We start from the raw sequence: 11,879 nt of genomic DNA, 5'->3' as shown, positions 1-11,879 counted from the left end.
GCTGCATGCATTCTTTCACTTTGTGTAGAGCTAGTTTCTGTAATTGTGACTAATTATTTCCTTCCTTAATTCACTTTACTGTATCTACCTAAGGTGCCCCTGGAGTTTCATTTGGGTAATTAGTGCCTTAATATGTAATCTGGAGTGCAATTTCTATACATTTGCCAGATCAGATTGTACAATGGCTGTCCAGCTCAGCTTTCAGTAAATAGTCTTATAGTAATGACTGTGGTTACTTAAAGGAATCGACATGATCCTGCACAGCTAGGAGGCCTCCTCTAATTAGCCACATTCACTCCAGGCTTAGGGAAGCCCTCTACAAGGAAACTTTATGACCACTTATGCATAAGAAATGATGGGTAATTTTCAAAGTTAAATAGTCACTTTACGTATTTTTATTAATAATAGTGTTTATTTTACTGATCATCAGCCCTCTGGAGAAGGATTGTTGAGATAAGGAAGGGTGGTGAGTGTGATGGCAGAGGCTATGTAAGTGTGAGTAGCAGAAATTAGAAGAGATCATGTGAGAGCTCTGGAGAAATTCTGGAGACAAGAGCTAGGGAATGCAGTAGATTAGAGACATCTGGCGATTTCAGTGCAATCTGCACGTACAGAAAAAACTCTGCCCACTGCCATTCTCCACTGTCCCATCTTCTAGTCCTTTCACTTACACAGTATTGAGATAAATTCTGAAAATTTTTAAATTCATTTAGTTATTAGTTACTATTGGCTAGCAACATAAACTTTTCATTTGGGTAGAGAAGTAAATGCATAAAAAGGAAGTTATTAAAGTTCATTTGAGACTCAGCAGAGTATTTACACTGTCAGAGCACAAGGCCCACATATTTCTGAATGTAACTTTGAATGTCATCCTAAATTTGCAAGTAGGAAAAAAGTGAAAGCTGTTCATTAGCTACATAATTTTGTGTGAGCATAGATATTTGAAAGCAGACTATACTGTAGGTTTCACATTTAAACATATTTGAACACATTTAAGGACAAATAAAATAGTTATATGATCAGGCATATCATAAGTGATAGAATATTTTCAGAGTTTGAATATTTTGCATAAAAGATACAAGGTAGGCAATGATGTTATCAAACATGTAAACCAAATTGGCTGTTCCGATTATTTTAATCCAGGGATTTTTCTGTTATAAAGTTTGAGAATAAGTAGAAAATGGGCTTTTTTCAATCCTCTACAGAGTTAATTTTATTTCAACTCAAGTTACATCTAGACTTTTGCCATTAAAAAATAAATACTGTTTGGTTCAATCCTTATTAGTCTCAGGTAACAGATGTCTCAGGAAAATGACACAAAAGAGGCAACCTCTAAGTTTTACATTTTTTGTCTCCTCCACAGTTATTCTACTCCCCAGCAGTGATGCTGATATGGCAAAAAAATATATATAGCATTTCCTCACTTTGAATTGGGAAGGTTCTTGGGATTTCATTGTAATTTAACATAGACTATGTGTGACAATTTTGTTAAAATCATACTCTAATATTCAGATAGCTTAAAAATCTTTCTTAGGATGATTTAGTCCAAGAACAATGAAAACCAATGCAAAAATGGGAAGATGTACTCCTTATGCATTTGAGCAATAAATGTCCACAAGCTTATGAAATAATGAGTTCTGTTCATGTCTATTGAGCTGTATGTATAAATTATATCTTCATAATTTAAATTTCTTTATGAAAAGTAGTTTGTCAGAGTTGCCACTCTTAACAAAATTCTAAAAGGCCATGTACAACAATGATCTCAAAATGAAAACCAAGTTTTATTTAATGGGTGCAGGGCATTTCTGTGAGCCTTTCCAACAGGAAGTCAATTTGTTCAAAATTAGAAGACTATTTTTTCTGAACTCTCCCCCAGGTTCTAACCTCTGCTGGTGTGACTCATAGACTTTCCTGGTAATCACACGTTGAGCCTTAACAATATCAGCATGCTAACAGATTTAGTAGATTTATGCATCTAGAAACAAAGACAGGATATTGACAGCCTTAAGTGATGAAGTATTTAAAATAAATTCATACTTGTAAAATTAAAAACTAGAGATTCAGCTTTAGTCAAAACAACCCAATCTAAACATTTAGCTACGTAAATATTTTCTTAAGTCCAGGTAACCTCTCAAAGAAACTGATTTCATGTCAAATGGGAAATACAAAGAATGTCAGATTAAACACCTGGTTTATATTAAATAAGGCTGTCATTTGTTGGGGGGTAAGGGGAGAGTGGAGCTTAGAAAGCAGACTCCTGATAAGGAGTACTTCACACACTTTCTAAAATTCATAGTGATCTGTTGCCCTTCAAATTCTACCAACTTTAAAATAATCAAATCTCAAGTACAGCAAACCTGCTAGGTAATTATTTTCGGGTAACTTTCCCTAACTCAGAAACTGCTAGTGACTATTAAGTGCTTCAGTTATAAATCTGATCAAGAACTTGCATCGAAAATGTCAGAAAGTTAACTTCAAAATCTTACGGGAAAAACTGATAATGACATGCTCCATCCCCGCCCCCCTGCCACCTCCCCACCCGCTGAACCATATCCTGCATGGATATTCTTAATAGCACTGCACTACACTATGGTAAACAACTGTAAGATAAAAGTTGCATTCTGGGTTGTTTTCAAATATTTAGAATCGTTTTATTCTTATATATACAGGGAGGAAAAAAAATTTTACAAAAATGTATCCAGGATTCTACAAATGCTTTAAGTAGGCTCAATAATAAAGGAGTTATACTTACTCTGTTTATGTACTTTGATCAGACAGGGACACGCAGAGTGTTGGATATTCATAGAAATGCCCTTTCTATTGTCAGTTTCGTCCGTCCAAATCCAATCTAAGGCCCTGCATGTATTAAAATCCATGAGACTTTTTAAAGAGTTTTCAAGACTTATTGAGACTTTCTCTTAACACTTTCTACCTGCCCCATTATTTAGGACACTTACCACTTGGATTATGTTGCTTTAGGACTTATCATATCTTTCCTTCCAAAGTTGGAGGCCCAGTGAGTGCAGAAACCAAGACTTCTTTATCTCTGTATTTCTCTGTGGTGCTTACCATTGTGACTTGTACCCAGTTGACTCTAAAATAAAAAAACATTGAATTAATCAAAAGGCCTAACTCTGTTAATTGAGGCCCTTAGAATGTGAGGGACCATCATCTCTGTTCAAATTCACTCCTAGGTACATGAGTTTCTTCGGGCTACCGTGACAAAGTACCACAAACTGGGTGGCTTAAACAGAAATGTATTGTCTCAGTTCTAAAGCACGATGTTTGCAGCAGGGTTGGTTCCTTCCAAGGACTGTAAGGAAGAGTTTGTTGCATCCCTCTCTCCTCATTTTTGATAGTTTGCTGGCAATCATTGATGATCCTTCATTTGTAGATGCATTACTTCCATCTCTGCCTTTATCTTCATATGACATTCTCCCCGTGTGTATCTCTATGTCAAAATGTCCCCTTTTTATAAGAACATAGTAATACACCCTTATGACTTCATCTTAACTTGATAATCTGCAAAGACCATATAGGTCTCTCCAAATAAGGTCATATTCACAGGTCCTGAGAGGTAGGACTTCAACATCTTTTGGGGGGATGGAATTCAATCCATAAAACTAGGTGAGATTCTTCTCTTTCTTGATGAACCTCTTAAATTCTAGGTTTATTACAAACAGAGATTCTGGAGCTATTGAAGAGTAGTTAGTCCAGAGGTTTTCAAATAATGTTTCAAGAAGCACTAACTCTCCAACAAAGTATCTTGGAAGGACTCAGGGAGTAAACAGGGCTCCTGGTTTTATATCTGTTCCAATTAATATTTCTGTGTAACGAACCAGCCCAAAACTTAGCGGTGTAAAGCAACTACATTATGACACTCAGATTCTGTAGGTAAGGAATCTGGCACAGCAAAGACCTCTTATTTATGCTCCATGATGTGTGGCACCTCAGTTGGCAAGACTTAATGGCTGGGAGCTACAGTCATCTGGAGGCATCTTCACTCCCAAGTCTGGCATTTGATTCTAGCTGTTGGCAGGAACCTCAGCTGGGGCTATCGGCCAGAGCAAACCTCCCCATGCAGCCTGGGCTTCCTCCCAGCATGACAGCTGCAGGGTAGTCAGGCATCTTACATGATAGCTTAGGGTCCAAAACAAGTGTTCCAAAAGACACAAAGGATGCTGCATCATCCGTCATGGCCTATCCTCGAAAGTCACGTTCCTCACTTCTGCCATACTCTTATTAGTTAAAACAGTCATAAATCTTGCCCCGTTTTGGAGCAGAGGCAGAGAAGACATAGAACCCACCTTTCAATGGGAGAAGTGCCAGTGTCACATCTTAAGAATATGTGGAACAGGAGATATCGTTGTAGCCATCTATGAAAAATACAATCTGTCACACAATCTCACACCAAATTCTTCAACCATGGAGCAGCACTTTTAAATGTTTTACATGTAAGGACCGCTAACTCTTTAATGTTTGCTAACATTTATAGATAAGAAATATAGGATGCATAGAGGCCAAGAAACACTCATGAATTTCATATATTCTTTCAGCATATCCAGCAATTATCATAGAAAAGCAGAAAATTGACAAACCTAGTGTTTTCATTTCTCCTTTTCTTTGGGCAAGCTGGTAGAGCCTGGCAGAATACATATTATGAAATAGCTGCAAGAGAGCCATCATTTCATATTATTGCCTCTTTAAAATCATTATCTTTTTGACAAGATTTCAGTGAGGCACTTTTACAAATTTTGATTAACACTCTTGCTTCTCCTAGTGTAAGCCAAAATTTCCTAAATGCTCAGAGATGGGTGTGTACACACACCCCTTGTCTGTGACTTACACGAATGAATAAGAGGAAATGTCTCATCAGTCTCTGTGGTGAAAATGTGGAGAGACCAGGGGTGGGGCCTTAGCCAAACCCCTGAGCTTCTGTTTTTATCCCAACAGAGAAGTGTACTCAGGGCCCTAGCTTCCTGCCCTCCCCAGCCTGACCCTAGTGAAGGTTACAAACCCTCCCAGCGACTGCAGTACAGGCAGCGAGAGCAGGTCTCTAGGCTTCTGCCTCCTTGCTTTGTGGCAGCCTTCTCAGTTGGGTCACATCATTCTTCTAGATCAGGAGGAACATTTAGGGGTTGGAAAAAGGTTTCTAGGAAATAATTACTCATGAGCAAAGGGACCAGAAAAGTCCCAGAGATGTTCTCTAGCAAACAATTTAAACTAATGACTCGCTGCTGGGCAGCCTGCCCTATAATGGCTGATGTAAACTGTGTCTATGTAATGCTGTATTAAGATCTGCGTTCTCCCTCCAGCCTACTAAATCTCCAAACCAATTCATTGAGGGCTTGCATCACTCCTTAAGATTTAGATGAAATTGGCTGTACCCCCAAGTTCACTGCCCTCCCTAAGGTTTCATAAATTTCCAATGTGTTTACGTTTTCAGGCCACTGACTCTGAGCTCTGTCTCTATGGAATGTCTTCCATTCATCAGCTCACCACTGCTTACGATAGATCTCCATTCTAGAGTTTGATCCCCGTTCTTGAGCAAACCACTGCCCTCTTCCTGGATTTCCCCCAGCACTCACACTAGGTTTTTGTGCATTGTAGAAACTTTAATGAAGGTTTGGAGAGACAGCAGAGCATTCATGAGAGCAGTGCAAGCTACTCTAAAACCCCATGTTTGTGAAAGCCACCCCCATCTTCCCTCTCCCAGCCCTTCCGTCTTTTTCTCTGCTCCGCAACACCCGTCTCAGGTTCCTCACTTCTGGCAGAGGGCCCACTCACTTTCTCTCTTGTTTCCTCGTCTCTCACTCCCCAACTCCTCACTCTCACCCTTGGCCCCCCTAGCGGCTTACCCACGTGTTTCTCTACACACTTCCATCCTGTAGGAGGGATTCTGGTGTCTGTTGTCCAGTTGTTTGATCAGCCTAATACAAGTCACTGCTTGACCTGCACCTCTTTCCTGTCTTTCACAATCCTCCTCTTCTGCCCTCTGGATAAGCCAAATCTTCAGGCTTATCCCTCAGACTTTTGTACTCCTTTGTCCTTACCCCAGCACTTGGTGGCCTCATTTACCTTCAGGGCTAGGTCGAAAGCCTTTCTTTGGTGACTCTCGGATTTCTACTTCTGGTTAGCATCTCTTTTCCACCTCCCACCTCCAACTGCCTTCTGGACATTTCCTCCCGCCTGTCATCTCAAGCTTCCTGTGTTTAGAAGCAAACCCCTTCTAGGCACAACTCTCATATTTGCAACTGCCTCCTAAATAATCTCATCATGAGCTGCTCCCCCTTCCACACTAGACTCTCTCCTCTTCTCCACCACTAGACTGCTGTTCCCAGCTGTAACTCTGCCCTTATTGCTCCTCTGCTCAAAAACCTTCCCAGTGTCTTCTTGATATTGTCTGTGGGCCTTACCCTGACTTTCGAGGTGGACCACAAGATAGGCCTGACCTGCATTTCCAGCTCAAGCCCTGGAGTCCAAAAGGAGTTCCAATTCTTACTGTCCATTTACCTGATCCATGACTTTGAGCAAGTTCATTTAAACTCTCCAGCCTCTGTTTATATTAAAGATATCCATATACTGGCCCTTCCCAGAAAGGACTAAAATGTACTGATGCTGGTCCCACCTCAGCCAAGTGCCTGATTAGCTCTATCATGGAGCAGTTTGGTGGGCTGTGAGAAGAGCTGAGTGGAGTTGGGGAAGATGGTGTGTTCCCTCTTCTCTGAAGTTCAGATGTTGACAGGTAGCTGGCATTATGGGCGCTAAGGGCTACAGCCAAAACTTGGGCTGCATCAGAGAATCTGAGCCTGGAAGGCCCTGATGTCATGCATGGCCATTACACAATCGGTCCAGAGTTTATATCCCATCTCTGCCACTTTCTGCATGTATGTTTTGGAGCAAATCACTTAGCTCCTTGAGCTACATCCTCCTCATCTGTAAAATGGAAACCCATTTGAAAAGTTCCTGTGAGGATCAGTGGTCTGAGGTATATGCCTAGCTGGATGCTTGCACTCAGAAAATTTGCTAGTCTCATGATGACTATAAACTGAGCTCTGGCTCTGGATAATATAAAAAGTATCTACAATATTGTACATTTTCCTAAAGTCAACATTTTTTAACATGCAGAATGTGCTAGACAGTGTCATAAAGGCAGCAAGTTTGTATCTTTGTCCTCAAGGAGCTGGAGCATCATGGAGGAGTCACAGCTAAACAGCTACCATTGGGTAGCAGGATGAGTGATGCAGTGAGTGTGTAAGTGAAGTCCTCTGGAAACACAACTGCTTTCTCAATGACCAGCATTTTCTGGGCACCTTCTAGGTAGCAGATACTGTTCTAGATACTTAAGGACCAAAAATCAATACTATGATCCTTGTTCTCAAAAAGTCCATAATCTAATAGGAAAAGGCATCCATGCATTCAGATAGCTACAGTGTGTTGTAAGAGCTAACCTAGAAGTCTGTTCACACAAGGAGCAGTGGGGAAAGTGGGCCAGAGTCACCTGACCATGGGAAAGCTTTCAGGAGATGAACCTGAACTGAGTCTTCATGCAAGTGATCCCCAGAAGAGAGATGAAAGGACGTCAGGGAAAGAGCTTTTAGGATGGGGACAGGGGCCTGAGAGACCATGTGGTGTCATTTGGAGGGCTTGGTGCCAGGGAAGGGTCATGGCCATTGGAATGGATGGAAGGTAAAGATGGAAAGACGTGAGGATCAGCTTGAGAGTGCCCTGTGTATGCCACCCATGCCAGAGAGCTCTTTATTTTATCCTCCAGCAGTGGGAAACTGGGGACGGTATTTGAGCCCATCCTCAGTTACATTCAAAGGCAGGATAATCTTACAGTCTGTCAGAGCTTCCTCTCTCTGTTCAAATTCTTGCAAAAAGAAAGAAACTACCATCTCGTGTTTTAGAAAACCAAAGACTGCAGAGAGAAGCGAAGAGGCGGCAGATTAACAATGCCCCAAGCATTTCACGGTGCATGAGACTCATAAACATTAATGTGTTACTTCAGCTTGTCCTTGGCATCACTAGACCTCAGGAAAACTACCCAGCAGACTCATTGTCCTTTGTCCCTGCCTCTTCCTCCTTATTTCACACCCTGGTTTCTTTGCTTTGCTGCTGTTTTCCAGCTGATTACAGGAAATTTGCCCTGTTTCATGTCTAGAAAGTTAAAAGGAAATCACCCAGTTTACATGAACTCTGAGTGCCATTCTCAGTGCAAAGCTCTCCTCCTCCCTCTGCCTCTTATTGTACTGGTGTGCTCATTTGTGAGGTGCCATTCTCTGGGTATATGAGGATATGCAAAAGTTTGTATCTGCCCATCCTCCTTCAAGCCTGCTCCCTGGGTAAGTCCGGTCTGCCTGCTTGGAGTCCTGTGGGCTGGATAACCCAGGGCGAGAGACACAGTGGAAGACGTAGCTTGGTTAGCCACGTGTCCCCATCAGACCTCTTGCTCTTTTTCTGTCCCCAGAGGAAAGGTGGAGCTTTCCTGCCCACAGAACTTAGTTTCATTTTCCCGTTCTTTCTAATGCTCTGTTCCTGCCGTACCCTCCTGGGTAGCACAGGCCTTCGTGTTTCTTCTGGACAGCACTCTGCAGAATGCTTTGGTTCTCCCAACCAAGGGCTTTGTACTACTGGGAAGACCACAGGTTGAAACGCCAGAGAGCACACTTCTCCTCTGATGGTGCAATTGCTTAGTTATTTTGCAACCCCTGCCGCAGCCTCTGGCAGGACCCTCTCTGCCACAGCAGGGAGCCACAGCATCTCTGGCACCCATGCTCCCCTGACCACACCCTGGGAGCGCCTGACTCTTCCCACCACTTTCCGTTACAGAGGAAGCGCCGCAATTTGGAGTATGAGACTGGCCCCTACAGTGGCTCTTCAGAGGGACTAGGGACATAACCTGAAAGTGAGAGGCAGTTTATGCCCGTAAGGTGAAATTTGACCAAATAGAGAAAAAAAAAAGCCCTGACGGGGCTGCCAATAAATTCTATGCCCTCCCTTCCTCCTGCGAGTGATTCCTAGGCTCAGTGGTTTGGTTTGTCCTGCCAGGGATGTCTCATACCACCAAGCAACCAGCTGTTTTGTCATGAAGCTATGACCAACTCGTTAACGAGTATTCGCTTTCCTTCCTCCCAGCCTGAATTTTCCTTTTCTCTTATTTTTGCAACACTACCATGGCACCTCCCAGAAAAGCATTAGCAGGTAAGCTTTGCCTGAGACTCTTTTTGGAGAATCCACTAACCCTGGCCCAGTGAACTCAGAATAACACTCTGAACACATTAATTTGGCTGGTTTGTTCCTGGGTTGGCCTAAGCAGGTTTATAATCACTTTTCCCTGATACCCGCTAAGGCCCCAAAAGGAGGCCATTCCTTGTTTCTCCCTTGGAAGAGAATAGAGTCAGATTGGCAGATCCCTGGAAAACACCTAGGCAGACAGAGAACCATCACATCACTATTAATATGATGTGGGGAGAAATGAAAACAATCTAAGTTTCCAAAATGAGAATGATACATTTTATAATAAAACGCTAGGTAGACATGTAAAATAATGTTACAAATATACTTATTGACATATAATTCATTATGTGTTAATTGAAAAAAGTAAATTCAAAAAATTATACACAGTGTGACCTCATTTATGCAAGAAAGAAAAAAATATATATATATGTTTAAAAATTGGGGCCAGGCACTGTGGCTCACGCCTGTAATCCCAGCACTTTGGGAGGCCGAGGCGGGTGGATCACCTGAGGTCAAGAAATCGAGACCATCTGGGCCAACACGGTGAAACCCCATCTCTACTAAAAATACAAAAAGTAGCTGGGCGAGGTGGTGCACACCTGTTATCCCAGCTACTCAGGAGGCTGAGGCAGGAGAATCACTTGAACCCACAAGACGGAGATTGCAGTGAGCTGAGATCGCACCACTGCACTCCAGCCTGGGTGACAGAAGGAGACTCCATCTCAAAAAAAAAAAAGGAAGAAGATAAACATCCAAATGCAAACAGAGATTGTCATTCAGTGGCAGGATTATAAGTGGGCTCTCTCTTATATTTTAGAATTTTTCCTCTAAGAATTACATATTAATTGTGATTTTTTTTTATTTAAAAGAGAAAAAAGTTTCTGGGCTTGGCACATTCTGGGCAAATGCACATTCTGCCAGCAATATTCTGTAACATTAGAAGAAAAATTAGATGAAGACCCAGAAAGACTCTGGAGGACTAAAGATAAGAGATATGCTTTCATGTAGGCTTTTACTTATGGTGAGAATAATTAGACTGATATTGTTTAGAATTGCTCCAATAATATATACTTGTTCAAGCATAAAGGTAATACATGTGTGTATATATGTATATAAACAAGAGCAATATTATAGTATTATTGTGGTCACTGTCCTTTGTGAGTCAGCTCATAAAATATACCTGTGTATTTCATTATTTTATTATTCTTAATAATTGAATTATCCTTAATATAAATATGTTGCTCCTTGAATTTTTTTTTTGTTATGTTTTTAGTTCTTGAGAATTTTAAAGGACAAACCATTGCCTCTGCACAAGGTGGGGCAAATGGTGAGCAGTCTATTTATTCAGCATACACCAAGTTCTGTCTGTTTTTCAGACAGAAACTAGAGAATCAGAATGTAAAGGCACATACAATTCCCTCAGTGAGCTGGTAAGGGACAAGGACCCGTGAACAAACATCCAAGATGGACTGCAATGAGTACTCTATGCCCAGGCCTCTAATGGGCCGAAGAAGGGCATGCAATCCAGGTAGGGAAACATGTAGTCAGGAAAGGCTTCCTCAGAGTAGGTGCTATCCAAGCTGTATGTTGAAGGACAAGTGGTATAGGAAAACAGCTTATTGCACAGCAAGAGTGATGCCATCCTGAAGTGAAATTGCTGTGATGGCTAATGTCTGACTCCTACATAGCAAGGTTTTATGCAGTAAGGTCTTTAAACAATGTTATAGCATAGATAGCCTGAAAAAGATGCTTCCCTAACCTTCCCAATAGTCAGAAGTTTCACAAGAAAATCTGAAACATGACCAACTGCACATGTTTTACTCTAAAATCTTGCTACAAGCGTAGGAATCCAATGTCTCAAAGCCACCAGAGACCTTACTTCTATACCTAAGTCCCTAATAAATGTTGGTTTTTTCTTTTCTTTTCTTTTCTTTTCTTTTTCTGAGAAACTGAATTTGTCAGCCTCTTTCTTTGGCCTCTCAACTCCCTTGGCCTTTAGAGTTAGGTTTGCATAGAACTGTTCACCACATGGAATAAGCAAGAAATAGCCAAAGAAAGAGAGAAGGGCATTCTAAGGAGAGGCTCGGACATGTGGAAGGGAGCACGTCCGAGGATGCGAACAGTTAAAAGTGTTGATCAGTGCTGTCCAGAACTATCTATGAAAGTCCTACATCTGTGATGTTCAAATGGTAGCTACTAGTCACGGTTGAGCAAGTGAGGAAATGAAATTTTAATTATTTTATTTTTAAAATTTAAAAGGAAATAGCCACATGTGGCTAGTGGCTACTGTCTTGAGCAGTGTGGCTCTACCTAGTTTTTTTCAAAGTAGGTTTGATTTTCATTTGAAAAGTGAAAAAGAGTCAGTACAAAATTTCGAAACGAGTAATTACATGAGTAGATTAGGAAGAAAGATTACTTGCAAATTTGAAAGCAGAGTAATTTGGACAGTTTTTAAGATGCATTCACTTTCCATGACCTTCTTAGAGAAGATTTTTTTAAAAAATGAAGCATAGGCCGGGTGCGGTGGCTCAAGCCTGTAATCCCAGCACTTTGGGAGGCCAAGATGGGCAGATCACGAGGTCAGGAAATCAAGACCATCCTGGCTAACCCTGCAAAACCCCATCTCTACTAAAAAAAAA

Source organism: Rhinopithecus bieti, unplaced genomic scaffold, assembly GCF_001698545.2.
Source record: "Rhinopithecus bieti isolate Rb0 unplaced genomic scaffold, ASM169854v2 scaffold_19858, whole genome shotgun sequence".
Taxonomy (NCBI): domain Eukaryota; kingdom Metazoa; phylum Chordata; class Mammalia; order Primates; family Cercopithecidae; genus Rhinopithecus; species Rhinopithecus bieti.
Note: the sequence above shows the minus strand (reverse complement) of the source record.